The sequence below is a fragment of the Amblyomma americanum genome, chromosome 7, assembly GCF_052857255.1.
Source record: "Amblyomma americanum isolate KBUSLIRL-KWMA chromosome 7, ASM5285725v1, whole genome shotgun sequence".
NCBI lineage: Eukaryota > Metazoa > Arthropoda > Arachnida > Ixodida > Ixodidae > Amblyomma > Amblyomma americanum.
The window spans coordinates 50,896,001-50,907,491 of NC_135503.1; positions in this window are offsets into that span (position 1 = coordinate 50,896,001).

Here is an 11,491-nt window from a genome sequence, read left to right on the forward strand (position 1 = left end):
TTTAATTTTCAGAACGCACACTTAGGGAGGGGGGGGTGCCGTAGTGGAGGGCTCCGGGTTAATGGCGCCCACAAGGGGTGATTTATTATGCACTGACATCGCGCAGCACACAAGCGTTGCAACAAGAGAGCGCTAGTGCCCACATGCCGGAAAAAAAATTGTCCCGCGTCGGCGGCATCCGCCGTTTAAAGCCTCGCAGCCGAAACGGCCGGGGCAAACGGCCGCTCCGGCAACCTAAGTGAGCCACCTAGACCACGTGACCTTGTGGTTTCGCCATAGCTTGCCCACCGGATCGTGGTCAAGCTGACCATCGTGGCAGGTGTCAGTTAATTTAATAATTGGTCGCAAGGGGTTACTTTGGAAGAGCAACCTGGGTTTCACAAGCCTTACCGATAGCAGAACCTGCCATCGAAGGGCAGTGGCGCATCGCTTAACCGTTAACCGCTGCACCACTGCGCCAGTGGCGCATCGCTTAACCACTGCACCACTGCGCCAAGAGTGGTGTGAGGACTCCTAAGGGATATATGAATGCAAAGTCGGGAATTACCACTTCCGCATATATGGGCATTAACCCATTAACTCTATCGCGTCGTACTCTGAAGGCGGAGCTTAAGTGTCTGCTCCAGCTTTTTTTTTTTGTTTTGCCTCCGTCGCAATGCGGCCGCCGTAGCCAGGACTCAATGCCACGATCCTGGGCTCAGCAGCCACACGCCATATCTCCGCGTAGAGTTTCGTCGAATACCTCCTGAACTGTAGGAAATTCCATTAGCGGGTCCAAAAAGTTTTTGTCTCTTTTTAATTTTTGTGTGTACTTTAACTCCCTCCCCACTCTCGCTCTGAACACACTGGCGGTCGCAGGAACTCGAGCTCATCCCGAGGAGTGGGCAGACGCAGAGTTCCAGGTATACCATGAACACTTTCCATTCGGTGTGGGCACAAGTTTTTTGCCTTCGTCTCTGGCACTCTTATCTACATACTGTGGCCTTCATCTGTGTGTTTTTGAAATGCCCGAAAAACGCGGGAATCTTAAAAAAAAGAAAACACTCCTTGGCTGCCGCTGTCATTGCTTCATCCCAGAAAGCGCCAATAGATTGAGAGCGTTTTTCTTTTTCCTTCTTTCTTTCTTTCTTTCTTTCTTTCTTTCTTTCTTTCTTTCTTTCTTTCTTTCTTTCTTTCTTTCTTTCTTTCTTTCTTTCTTTCTTTCTTTCTTTCTTTCGTTCTTTCTTTCTTTCTTTCCTTGTTTATCTCTGCAAACCATTGCTTGCATATTCGGCTGTATGTGGAATGTTCCGCATGTGCACTGCTTTACTGAGCAGTGTGTTTGTTGTTCGACGCAGCTGCGCACCTTTAATAAGCACTCGAACAAGGCACGTGCATCACTCACGAGAACGAAAAAAAAAAGCGCACTCACGCAGTCCGAAGCATCAGACATCAATTTTCCGCCCCTTGAGAGTATTCTGTCTGGGTTAGCGTTCGTGCTGAAAAACCCAATCATGAAACGCATTTTGGTGAAACAAATCGATTTCATAACCGATGCACGCGACTCCAAAACACCTCCTGTAGCAAAAGCAGCATTTAACTCAGTGCAGCCCAAGCACCGAATCTATTCGAGGCGCCTTTGTATCGACGTCTGCTGCGGCGGCGGTTCCGCGTGCTGGGAGTTTTAATTACCAACGCTCAATGCGTGCTGGCAGGTTGCAATTCGTCGCGGGGCAGCTTAGGAGCACCATAAAACAGTAACCAACACGCAAGACCGTGTGCACTACGTTGTGACGGCACATAAATTCTTGAGAGTCATCTTCCCTTTGAGAAGGAAACATTTGACTGAAGAAGCATAGGACCTCCTTTTCTATGCAAATAAAGTTAACACTTGCAACCTCACAGAGTTTCTCATAAATTCACCCTCCGAAGAAAAATTGTACGCATCTTTCAAATTCCTATAGCTATGCGTAGCAGTTGCGTTCATCGTGACATGTGTCGAACGAAACGCTATAGTTGTGTCTAACTGGGTCATGACTCATTGGTCCGCCTGTCCCGCGTCTTTGTGTTATTTCGCCTCTGCTGTCCATTCTTCTCGCTACCATATTTAATCTGTCGGAAGGTGATTGCTCCCTTCTTACCAAAGGGACCTTCATGTCACTGCAGTGCACCAGCCTTGGGTACTGCTTGTTACAGGCTGCTGCAATGCACCTTCGGTACTCAGAGAAATCGTCCTCACTGGCAGTCTCAAAATGGTTATTGCTCGACAGGTTACCTTGCAGGTGACTCCATCTCGCGTGTATCTTTCTCATTACCTCTTACGCTTGGGAGCATGGCCAGAAGCAGACTCATATAGCAGCGCTAACGCCTTCTCTGACATGAGTGTATCGTGCAGCAGGTTTGTCAAAAAGAAAGCCGCCGCCAGTGCCGCCACAATTGATGAAAGGCACTCGGTGCGGAAGCCTTGCGGGTCACCCCCTCCCCCCTCCTTTCGTCACTCTTACCCCATTTTCCTGCCATGTTTTGATGTAGAGCTGGCTTTATACCACAAGAAATATTTCACCGAAGCACCATATGAAAACCTTTTTATTGAAAATAACGCCGCCAGAGGGTGTAGAACCTGTCTTAGTCTTCCTCTCTGTCTGCACCTGTCATCGTTACACGACACCCCGGCGGCAGAAGTACCTTGCCGGTGCTGAGCTAGAAGCGCACTAGCGTGGTGTACGGCTTAAGCTTGAGCCGAACAACATGAACAACGTCAGCCGCGAGGCGGGTGGACGATGTCGGAGAAATGGGCGGGCCAGCTTCGCAAGGTCACGTCGGTCACCTGATGGAGTACGCGGTAAGAGCCATTGTATGGGGTAAGGAATTTTTTAGCGAGTTCAACCTGCCGAGATGGACACCACACGAAGACGAGCTACCCAGGAGAGCTATGGAGTTCCCGGCGCCGGCCGTCGTGAACGGACTTCTGATAGGCCAAATCGCCCGCATCCGCCTCTACGCACGTAGAGGTGACAGCTCGACTTCCATTTACATCACGTACACACCGTGTGGTTAAGGCTCCAACAGATTAGTCCAGGTCCAAAGCCAGTGACAGGGACCTGCAGGACAAAAAATAAAACGCCTAAAACATGATGGTTTCGTGGCGGGAAAAACCGTGGGTGAACGTAAATACGAAAAAGCAATCTCCCAATCACTGCTAGGCTGAGGCGCACAGCGTTTGTAAAAACTAAAGGGACCAGGGGGATCATACGGTGCGGCACAACTGTGGACCTAAAGAAACGTCCGCGCACTCGGTCGTACGCGCACTACACACTAAGATGGTCGGCAGGTCATAGATTTCCTTCAAGACGCCCCAGCGAAGCCGTTAGGGCACCACAAGCAGCAATTCAGGCCCATCGGAGTGGACATCGCAACGATATAAACTGCTATCGCACAAAATAAAAGACCGTAGGGAAACATTCCGGTCTGCAGAGTGAAGGCCTTCAACCAGCGGTCGTAATGACGGGGTCTCAGCGCTGCTCGCACGCGATGCTGTACGAAAGCCTGAAATCTAGAAGAGGCAGGAGGCAACGTCTGTGTCTTCGTAAGGTGATGAGACAACCAAGAAGCCCACGTCATTGCATGAGTGCCCGGACTTGTGCGTGACCGCAAACGAGTACTCTTGCAGAGGCAAAGCTCGACAACGACCAAGTCGTCCCGTAGCGCCTTTGGCGAAGAATAATAAACTTTATTCTGAAAGGCTTGTCGATAGGAGAAGTGTGGGTCGCTCCGGACATCTTTCTTCTAATCCACGGCCGCCACGGAGGCAGCCGCCGCATAGGCTCGGTCTATAAAGGCGAGCTGGTCCTCCAGCCCTTACAAAAATTTCTTTAGACAGTCTATGGACTGTTCATAGACTTCTGTCTATACAGTTTATAGACTCTCTATAGACAAACCCTAGAGAACAGTCTATAGGCAATACAAATCGTATAGACAGTCTATAAACAATCTACAGATTTAAGGCCATTCACTTTTAGTAGAATTTATTCTATAGACAGTCTCTACACTAGGAATAGAAAAAATAAATATCTATAGGAAGGCAATAGAGTCTATACGAAGTCTATAGACTGTCTACAGAGCATTGTTTGCAAAGGAGGACCATGCTAGTCAAGGCCGCCTCACACTGCTCCAATGTGAGACTTTTGTGGGAAGGCTCTGCCAGGTTACGTTGGCAGGCCCACGTAAAGCCATCAAATAACACGGTGGTCGGTCCGGAATCTGAAATCCCGACCGAACAGGTAACGGCGGAATTTGGTAACAGAACTCTCAAGCCCCAAACACACGCTTCTTCTGTGATGGAGTAAGTACTCACTTCGGCTGGCATAAGCAATGAAGCGTTCATAGTCATGCTACTGCTGAATGCCCCAATCCTGTCCCCGCAGGCGTCGATGAAACTTCAGAGGGTCTGATGATTCAAAATGGGCTGAAATAGGTCACAAAACTAGCAACACAACGAGTAACGAAAGACTCCCGCTTGGTCAGGGCGGTAAAAATAGTTTTTTGCGTGTTCTGTTAGTGGACCGGCTATACTGTATGTCGGCTAATAGTTTAACGAACCGGCGGAAATGATAACACAAACCAGCAAAGCTCCGGGTATCCTTTGTTAACTGGGGATAGGGAAGCCTTGCCGGTGCGGATTTTACCAGGGTCAGGTCGTACTTCACAAGCACTGCCCAAATGCCGGATGGGCAATAATAGTGAACTGGCTGGACGTCCGCGGGAAGGAAAGCAGCATGAGTAGAAAAAATTCGTTCTAGGTGCGTACAAAACGTAGGCGGCACGAAAACAACGCCGTCTAGGCAGCACAGCCAGGGTCGTCCACCTATAGAGCCCCGAAGGCGAGAGTCCGTCTTCCGCTAGAAATCGGCCGGAGCATTACAAAGGCCGGAAGGTGTGACTTTAAAATGACAGAACCGCCAGGTGTGCCGAATGCAGCATTTTTTCACGGCCCATGTCGTTCACAGCGATCTACAAAAAAAAAAATGGAGGCGACACTTGAGCTCCGCCTTAACGGTATGACGCGATAGCTTTGATGGGTTAATTCCCATATATTCGGAATTGTTCATTCTCTAGTTCACATTCATAGATCCCTGGGAGTCCTCATCCACTCCTGGCCCAGTGGGTGCAACGGTTAAGCGATGGCCCTGCGTTGGCAGGTGCTGCCATCGGTGGGAACTGTGCGACACAGGTTGCTCCTCGTGGGCAACTTCTCGCGGCCAATCATTACTTTAACTGCCACCTAGCTGCCACGGTGGTCAGTTTGCTGACAACCCTGTGGGCAGGTTCTGATGACGCCACAAGGTCACGTGACCTAGGCTGCTTCTCCGGTGATTTTTTACTCACAACGACATCGACGACGCCGACGCCGGATTTTAGGCACAACGGAAGCCTTTAAGCTATTGCGTTAAAACAGAGGCAGATCGAACGTTGAAATCCCGCCTATCAAAGTGAATATAAGAGAGATGTTTTCCCTGTTAAAAGAAGCAGAAAAAGCGCTTGTTTTTTTTTTCAAGACCAGTAATTAGAAAGAACACGGACGCCGATTAGCTCAGTAAAATCGATGGAGTATCGGCTCCTAAAGTTGTGGCGTTCTTAACCTTGAACGAGCCGCCCGTGCTGGGAGCTGAGACTCCGACGATTTCAGTCAGCTGGTCGGCGTCCGTGTTCTTACAGATGCATCCCACTGGTCAGACGGGTTTCCGTAGTGCGCTCGGCTTGGCCGTAAATGAAAACCTGGACTGAAAGGATGAAAGATAACAGTGCAGAGTGATTAAATTTACAAGAAGTACGAACAATTAGCACGTGAGAGAGCGCGTATCGATATCAACGTTCTCGTTGCGAATCGCGAGAAAATGAGAGGCAAACATAAAGGCTCGAGAGATAACCGCAATATTGCAACCCTGGTCATCCCCCCCCCCCCCCCCGCCTCCATTACAGCTGAACCCCTGTCAGCTCTGCTCCCGATAAGATCCTCACACACCTACTGACACGACTAGACGCCCCACAATACCCTTTTACAGGCTGTCTTCAGGATGGTCTATATAGACTGTCAACAGGCTTGGCATGGAGTATATTTCCGTCCTGTAAATATTTCTCTTCCTCCGAAGACGACCAATGAACGTTCTACGGACGGATTCAATTTGAAGACCTCGCTTTCTATACATCTAGTCTTTAAATTCTCTACACATTCATGTATTCGAGTCTATAGTGAAGTATGTTTGTTTTGTGTACTATTGTTTTACAAATATCTCAAGACGGGCGTCGTATAAACTAGAGCGGATAGCGCAGTGCTTAGCAGTGCGCACAAGCAGCACCTCTTGTGATGTGTTGCCTACGCGTACGTGCACACTCTATATGAGGAGTTGGAATAGGCGAAATCCAATCGTAACCGCCACGAAGATAAAAGGAAGTCGCTGATTTCAAGTCCGTCACTGTGCGTTCACTGCCCCTCTGAATGGCCATGGAAGTGTTTTCTCGGGCGCAGCTGACTTAGTGGTGAGAGCGAACTTTTCTATACGCACGGGATCGCAGCAAAGAGTACTGGCGTAGCCGCCGTTCTATATCACTTTCATGTTTGTGATAGAAACGAGAGGAATATATTGATCCCTATCGCTATACTAAGCTGCAAAATGCATACGTAAGCGCTTTCGACGTTCAAGCCGGTAGCGAAAGGATGCTATGTACACACACAGGAATGGATGCAGATACTCGGGTTCACAGCACCACGGCATTCACCAGGGACCAGAAACTGGAAGGGGATTAAGCATGCTCGATGCCAAGAGATTGCTATTTTCCTCTACTGATGAAAATAACAAATAGGCCTCTTTAAATTCAGTAACAACAAAAAGGAGAAAATGTCTTGCTTCGTGATCAGTTTTTTTTTTCTTTTTAACCAATTAAACTATGCAGGTCCGCTCATGCGTCGGAAACAGCAGCAAGTGGTACAACTGTGAAGGTTCAGCGAAGCGAAGCACTACAATGCTGGCTTTAAGAACCGCATTCAAGGCTGCGTTAGCTGCATTTTTCGTAATCGTTATGTTCACAAAAAGACGCGGTTAGTAACTTTGGATGAGGCCACAGCTACCATCTCATTGCCTCCCCCCCCCCCCCCCCCACCCCCTTTGAGAAAAAACAGCAATGCTTACTGAAACAGCTCGCGTGCGATACGTGCACAGAATGCGTCAAGAGTTCTTATCACTTCCGGCGTATTGAGCTGCCAGGTTTCGTTTTTAAACAAACAAACAAATAAAAAGAAAGCGACGATTCTGAAACACTGCCGTGCGGCGTTCCCGAACCACTCATCCCATCTCGATCTCCAGGTTTGCAATGCTTGTTTATCACTTCTCTCTTTTATTTTCTACACTTTTCCGCTCTCTCACTGTTCGGTGCTGCCTTATTTTAAAACAACTTTTGACTTTTTCACGAGCCTTTTACAATACCCAGCATTCATACGACCTATGCAAGAAACAGCCTGCTGTACAGTGTCACTTGAAACACACTAAAATGTTTTGCGGCGGAGAAGCCGAGCCTGCGAAGTATCGCAGTAATCGGACATGATCCAGGCGGGAACTGTCGCTGTGAAGCGCAGCAAGCCTCAATTCTCTATGTTCTTTTTTTTACTCACTTACGTATTTCAAGTTGGCGTTGGAGCCCTACTCCAGTCTACAGCCAACGTTGTTCGCCGTAATATAAATCGGCCCCGCGCCGAAGTGGTCGCGACAGGTGTGAAATAAAGAAAAAATACAGCAAGGTTAGCTAATTGATATAAACTCTATGTATAAAGTTAACAGCATTCTTTCGCGAAACTGTATAAGGACGATAGAAATAAAAGTCGATACTTCCGACCTTAGCTGGTACTCAGCACAACAAAAAGATGCGATCTGAAGGGGTCTATAACCGCGGTTTTTAGCGCAACTGCTATTAAAAAATTCATATAGCTAAGCTTACGGGCCTAGCACATTAATCAGTGAAAGAAAAATTGAAACATGAAAAATGGTTTTTTGGGGAAAGGAAATGGCGCAGTATCTGTCTCATATATCGTTGGACACCTGAACCGCGCCGTAAGGGAAGGGAAAAGGAGGGAGTGAAAGAAGAAAGGATCGAAGAAAGAGGTGCCGTAGTGGAGGGCTCCAGAATAATTTCCACCACCTGGGCATCTTTAACATGCGCTGACGTCGCACAGCACACTGGAGCCTTTGCGTTTCACCCTTATCGAAACGCGGCCGCCGCGATCGTGTTCGAACCTGGGTACTCCGTATCAGTAGGCGAGCGCCCTAACCACTGAGCCACCGCGGCGGGTAATTAGCGACAGGTGTCCCAAAGCTATAAATCAGCGAAATGGGTCATAGCTTTGGTTCAGCCATTTCTCCCTGCATCAGGCCGTAGAATCTATATCGTCTGCCGTAAGATAAAGCTTATAGCCGTGCTCATGCGAATCAGAGAAATCTGAAGTGGATACCCGTCACTTCTTACCTTCTCTTTATCTCTTCCCTCCGGCACCTGCCAACTGCGGCAGGTTACAGTTGAATTGAGTTCAATTAACTGAATTCAATTTAAGTTAAACTGCATAAATTTTGTCGAATTAAAATATTCTCCAAGTAATTAAGGTCTTAGAGCTGGTGCTGTGAATTCCTAGGTGGAATGCACGACTGTAAGGCTAAACCAAAGCTATAACAGCTTTCGCTGCAAAAACTGGCAACCCGTCTTTCACGCCCGGTCGCTCTGCGCATACGCGCCTCTCCCCCTCCAGCTCAACTGGTTGAAAACAAACCGCAGCTTCTAGTGCGCGTGCGCAGTTAGTGTTAGCGAGCTGTCCAAGAACACGTTTTCCCCTTCGCAAGCGCAATTTACGTCTGCCACTTGAGTTCTTTTTCAACCAGTAGCAGACGAATTTTCACCTATCCCCAGAGAGCTCCGCATCTCGTGAAAAAGGTGGATTCGCGAAAAGCATCACGAAAAAAAAAAAGCGAGATAAACCAGGCGAGAAAAAATAGGGTCGATAGGAAAAAAATGGTAGTTTAGATAAACACTCGCAGGCGGAGACGCGAACTCCCTCGAGTACCCCTGAATGCCATGCGGGAAAACACTCGCAGCAGACGAGAGAACCACGGCAGGATAAACGGCTGCAGCGACCACTCGGATTGGCTACCGCAGCGGCTACGGCTGTCATATCCACGCGGAAGTAGTACACGTGGGCCTCCTTGTCATTGTATTTGTCTTCCTCCCTCAATAAGCGCCGCTCCGCTGACGTCGAGGCCTTGGGGGATTTGCAGTGTCAAAAGAAAGCGCGATTTATATAAGGGCCTAGGCGTGTTATCCGCGCCACGAGGCTGAAGGACACAGCGATGGTTCGGCGCACTAATACCGTGCAGGGTTGTGGAAGCTGTGGAGCTGCTGTCGGACAGCCGCGAGCCGAATTTCCCCAGGCTTGCCGAGCTTAAAGAGACACTGACAACTGCGCCCATTGTTTCTTTATTATTTCATCAATTTTGATCAACGGGTGTTTCGTGAGTCTGCTTCCACTTTCTCGCAAGCAAAAAAAAAGTTTCCGTTGCTGGGGAATTTGTAGTTAAATTCGGAATATTCTTTAAGCGATGTTTATTGTCTCAGGGCATAAAGACGGTATATGATGATATATGAAAGAAAATAATGGTTAAATAAATAAAAAAAAGTTTGGCCCATCTAATGAAGTCGAGGAGGGAGTGAGCGGTGATGCGGTCCCTGCATTCAAGTAGTGTATTATGAAGGATTGTTTGGCGAGAAGCCGGCTGGGGACAGGTGCCGTATTCTCGTCGATTTCTGTGACCGTCAAGACCGCAGCAGGTGCTGGATGTCGGTATAAGTATTCCAGAACTTGCAAAGGCTGGACACCTCGGGTGGGGGTGCAAGTGAGGGAAACCTCAGCCTACATCCTCCGAAGCGTAACCTCTTCTGCGCGACTAAGACCGCGAGGTAAAGGGGTTACAGCACCCGGAGGGCACGAGAGCACGTGTGCGGCGCCGTAGTTGGGGCTGTGTCGTCAAAAGGAGGATGGCATCATCTAGGCTTTCAGCTCTTTTTTAAGCTTACAAGGCTCCTTCGTTTTTCAGAGAAAGCAGCTGTCCGTCGTTAGAAAGCGGTAATTCCTCGGTCGCCCAATGATCGACTTCAATTTACCCCAATTGTCCCTTTATGAACTGTTTCGCGAAACTGGACAAAGACGAAGGTAACCGCCGCGGTGGCTCAGTGGTTAGGGCACTCGACTACTGATCCGGAGTTCCCGGGTTCGAACCCGACCGCGGCGGCTGCGTTTCGATGAAGGCGAAACGCTAATGCGCCCGAGTACTGTGCAATATGAGTGCACGCTAAAGATCCCCTGGTGGTCGAAATTATTCCGGAGCCCTCCACTACGGCAGATCTTTCTTCCTTTCTTCTTTCACCCCCTCCTTATCCCTTCCCCTACGGCGTGCTTCAGGTGTCCAACGATATATGAGACAGATACGGCGCCATTTCCTTTCCCCAAAAACCAATTATTGTTATTATTCAAAGACGAAGGACGCTGGTCAGTCGCAAACAGTTTTCAAAAGGGAACGGGCCAGTGAACGCGGCACCCGATTGGCTGACACTTCAGTTGCGTAACTTCAACACTGCTGCATGGATTTGGGCAACCGCACTTCGGCGATATCCCGTGGACGGCCGATTCGGCAACGGCGGCTTTCCATGATGAGTGCCGAGATCCTCTGGAGTCTCTTCCACGGGTCGTCGCGGCACTTCGCCTATATTCCCCGGTGATTTCACGAGTGCCTATTGTCTCTCGGAACAAATCGACGCGATGATTAAGACGACGAGAGCGCCAATCCTTTTTTGCCGCTGTCAGCGCGATCTGAGCGATTGCATCCACGCTTGATAAACGACCAAGCTGCTTGAGAGCCTTGGGTGGATGAAACTCAGCAACCGAGAGTCTTGTGATCATAATGCTGATTCGTTCTGTGCGCCGCATTTCTAGGTATGTAGGGTAAAAAAAACTCAGGAAGCAGTAGTGTGGCATAACACAATATCGGGAGAAAAGCGCCGGTGTGCGCTACGAGCTGTCACGTGGTCACGTGTAAGGGAAAGTATGCCTCTTTGCTGTAGTGCTGAGACACGGCCACGGCCGCTCTCGCGTGGGCTTTTTTTGTTTTGTTTTCGTCTTCATTAAAGCGGTTTTTTTTAATGTCTCAAAGACTCACCCTAAAATGCCCCGCCATCCAGTACGCTTCCTTTACATCTCACCCCACCTCCTTCATCTCTACCACCCCGCATTGACCCTCCCACTCTGTTCAACATCTGGGGCAGCCAAGGCCACCCTCCTGCCCTACCTGTGGGAACGCCCCAACCCATGGCAGTCCCCCCCCCCCCCCCACCCAACTCATCCCCCTCCTCGTGGCAGACCGCTCTGCGAACTGCTGAACCAGCTGGCTAAACATGGCTTGTGGACAGAGGTCTATGCGGC